The sequence below is a fragment of the Lactuca serriola genome, chromosome 9 (assembly GCF_051521515.1).
Source record: "Lactuca serriola cultivar US96UC23 chromosome 9, Lser_US96UC23_V15, whole genome shotgun sequence".
In the NCBI taxonomy this organism is placed as follows: domain Eukaryota; kingdom Viridiplantae; phylum Streptophyta; class Magnoliopsida; order Asterales; family Asteraceae; genus Lactuca; species Lactuca serriola.
Window position 1 is genome coordinate 8,943,784 of NC_136416.1, and position 4,687 is coordinate 8,948,470.

A 4,687-nucleotide genomic window follows, 5' to 3' on the forward strand; every position below is an offset into this window, starting at 1 on the left:
TACCAACTAGGATTGCTAGAGCCAAACATAAAGTTAAAATACTATAGGAGTATTTTAGAACGCTAAAAGATTCACACTAAACCCAGAATCGTAATCCAAAGATAAGAACCAAACAAGAACTAAAATACCATAGGGGTATTTTAGGATGCATAAACAACCTTGCGTGTATAACTAAAAGATCCTTATTGATATACCTACAACTACAGAGGGTATACTCCCAAGGTTATATATAATAAGGATCCCATAGGCTGAGAATGTGTGGTTTCGCTCTATTTCCTTTTCCTCGTTGGGATGTGGTTCTAGAGTAGTATCACATATTCGAAGGCCTATCGGATCTAAGCTATATATGATTTGTATACCCTGTGTAATCGTAGCAAGACTCGATATGGATCATATAGTGAAATGTTAATAATCTCTTAGGATTCTTTAGACATTTCCATTCTCGCACGAACCCTGTAGACAACCCTATCCACTTCAGTGCTTGACAGAAGAGTTGATTCCGACCCTGAGGAGGTTCATTGAGAAGATTTCCTGTTCGGAAATAAATAAACTGGGTCGAGACTATTGAATGCACCAAGTGCCCGTATTCTTTTAGGGACATTGGTGAGAAATTTGCCTAAACTTCCGAGATTCCCAGTCATCCATCATGAAGTGATGACACCCAGAGTTGGAATCAGAAGGAAGGCGGAGTAGAAATTCAATATGTCCATACGAGAAGAGAACCCTAGGAAACTACCCGAAGGAAACCAACGCCGATTCCAGTCAAAGATACGAGGCAGACAGCGGGAGCCAGCGCATGGAACCCGGGAATTGTCTTTTCCTCGTGTTCGTCACGCTAATACACCCATAAAATAATACAATTTAGTGAGTTAGTGGTTACACTACTCACGCTATGTGTTAGGTAAATCGTCGTTTCCCTTTGCTAGATACACGATTAGGGCGGATCCCCGCATCTCTATTGAGAGAATTTAGACATTTGCCCTTGTGAGCCTCTCTTTCCGTAGTTTCGTTCCGAACTGTTCTCAAATCTTTCTGGGCCGGAGAGTGAAACCTTTCCCATTATAAAGGTAACTTAGTAGGAACGACTTGCATCTTATGGACTTTTTCGATACTCACACACCTACCTTGATCACCAGGACTACATCATAGGGATGTAGGTCGACACTCAGACGACCAGTACCCGAGGCACGGGAAAATTTATGCCTAATACGTTCAGGACAGAAATGTCCAGGGTTATCCATCGTCTCTCATTACCTTGTATTCCTTTCCGTGTAGGAAAACCATGCCACCGAAGAAGCGTAACCCATCCACAAGCAAGAAACCTACACTCTTATTCGATGAAGCTACGTTCCAAGCTACATTCTCAGCAGCCGTAGCAGCTGTCATGGCTCACCTGAATGCTAACACCGCCAATGTTAGCAAGGGCCCTGTCGGGATTTCCAATCCTGGCAACGGACAGCAGCAAACAACACTTTCATACCCGGTCATCCAAGAACCTTCACCGAACCCACTAAAGAGAAAACTCAAGATTGAGGAGGGAAGTACCTCGGCTCAAGGACCTTCCGAAGGGCAACGAGATGAGACGGCCAATGCTCCTGTAAATCCTTCCCTCCCGACCTCAAGAAGACCATACCTAGGAGACCTTCCCCACTGCAGCAAGTGCAGCTAGCACCATCATGGTGCCTGCCGGGAACTCTATTGTGCTAGGTGCAACATGAAGGGACATACTGCTCGCGTCCGGTGGAGCGTATTACATCAACCACCAATGTGGCGACCCGTACAGTTTGCCACCTATGCGGTGAATTGGGATACTTCAAGAAGAACTGCCCAACCAAAGGGAAAGACAAAGACACAGAAGGAGCCTGACACTACTACTTAGGGAGAAGCGGCAGGGAACTCATTAGATTTTGGTACGTCTCTCGATCTCGGATAACTAAGCTAAGAACAATAAAGACTAATTCAAATGTAAATTCTTTCCAGTAAGGCGAAAGTCGCAGCACTGTTATAAAAATTTAAAATTCATTAGGTAAAACTATAATGGCTAAACATATACGTTACGGCCATGTATATTTAAGATGGACAGACCTAGAGTGAGCGAATGCCGCCTCATTTCTTGTTCATCGTTTGGTTGTGGATTTAGGGCGGGGTCGCTCAGTCAACAGTCCTCCCCACCTTAAATATACATGACTAGTATATGTGAGGCGATTATAGAAATGCCTCGTGAGAATCCGTTAATGAAAAGATACTCTATTCGGAAACACTTAGGACTCTCTATAGTTCCGCGTCGACTCTATCGGTCCAAGTATCCGCGGTAGTGATACATAGGACGAAACCCGAGACGCCTAGAACTTGTGTGCCTGTTCGGCACATGACTCTATCGACCTTCACTTTATATCATGTTGGAGTGTGCCAACTTCGACGACTCTATTGATCATGGTTTGACTTCGTTCAACCATGTGTATATCCTTAAGTGCTGTGTAAAAAGAACTTTCTCCATAGCCATGTCGGCAAATAAAGTGTGACATCCCCAATTTCACGGCCAGAAAAGACCGATTTGTTTATGCTTTGTTTTATAAATCAGAGTATTCGTTTAAAGAAAACGGTTGCGGAATTTGTTCCCAAAACAAGATATGATAAAAACTTATCAAAACATTTCTCAAAGAGAATGTATTTTTATTAAATAATAAAACCTCGGGATGTCATGTTCCAATACAGACACATAAGCATAAACAGAACATACATTCATTTACTCTAGTGATTTACATCTCCTTTAATCTCTCAGTGCAAAGCAGCTTCGTATGGATACCTGTGATACAATTAAACTGAGTGGGTCAGGCTTGGGAGCCTGGTGAGCATATAGGGTTTTCAACCCACAATAATATAATTATTATATTCAATCATCAAACAATCAACCCAATTACCCATCCCCATTATCTTATTTTAATCTTCCCTAAAGATATTATCCTAAGGGTCATCTCCTCTATCATATTTATCGCTCATCTCCTTACATCTTATATCCTTATATCCTTGTTCCTAAGAACTTTTCCTAAGGATCATCGCCTACATTGCATAGACAATACTAATTCGGGGATCACTCCCTCAATATATGTCTAGTAAGGGTTAGGGTATCATCGCATGATTACGCAGCCACAACATCGCCTGGACTCGTAAATCATAATAAGGGTTAGACTATCATCGCATGAATACGTAGCCACAACATCGCCTGGACTCGTAATTCATAGTAAGGGTTAGACTATCATCGCATGAATACACAGCCACAACATCGCCTGGACTGGTAATTCATAATAAGGGTTAGACTATCATCGCATGAATATGCAGCCACAACATCGCCTGGACTGGTAATTCATAATAAGGGTTAGACTATCATCGCATGAATACGCAGCCACAACATCGCCTGGACTGGTAATTCATAACCTATCTATCATCACCTAATTATCCTCACCTTTCTATCATCACCTATATCTCATCACCTAATTATCATCACCTATTTCTCATCACCTAATTATCATCACACGTCATCTAATTCATCTACCCATGTTCTACCCAACATATTTGTAGATATAAAATACATACACAGATTAACTCATTTAACACCTATATAAAACATCTATTCCACGCTCATCTCAAATAAACAACAATATATAAACACATAGCACGTATTTCATAGCAAATACTTAATATGTATATGTTAGAAGAAAGTGATCACATACTCACCCAAAACATATACTTAATACATTCACACAATACTTGTATTGAAATTGTGTTATGAAAGGAACTATACACTCACACATATAAACAACTTTATATTATACACATAGCATGTATTTCATAGCAAATACTTAATATTTATGTGTTAGAAGAAAGTAACTACACACTCACTTGATCAGAAGATGATCAGACAGCACTACTACTTGCAGAAGTAGAAATCCTCAGCAGATCTGGAAGATCTCTACAAAAATCGAACTTCTCGCGGGCAGAGCTTCGGCTCGGGAATCGCACTTCTCGGGATCTTCGGGCTTCGGGACTTGCTTCGGGTCTCGGGGTTGATACCGGGGCTTCGGGGTACTTCTGGCACGCAAATCGAGGTAAAACGGGAGAGAGAAGAGAGAAAATAGCAACCCTAAACGGCTGGCCCTTCAAATCTATTTATAGGGCAAATTTGGCCCTTGCCACGTCGTGGCAACCTTTTTCCACGTCGTGGGCTTGGTCGTCACTACATGCGTCATCCCAAGTTGCATCTGGGGGCCTCCCGGAGGTGTCAGGAGATTTGCCACGTCGTGGCACTGCTTGCCACGTCGTGGTCTCTGACAGTTTTGGGGTTTCGCGCCCCGAACTTCAGAAATTCATAACTTTCGCATACGAACTCCGTTTTTGACGTTCTTTATATCGCCGCGAAGGTGAGATTATGCTCTACAACTCTCGTTTAGACTCCATTGGATAATTTTGACTTTATTTTTAATATATTATAATTATATTACTTATATATTATTTTTAGTAGGTCGGGACAGGAAAACTCCGTTATAAACTCATAACTTCTTCGTCTGACGTCCGTTTTCGTCTGTCTTTCCATCGTTGCATTACTATCGATGAGATCTTCAATTCTCATTTAGATCACTAAGGATAGATATCTATCTACCTTAAATTCACTATTTACGTCGCGCTGGGT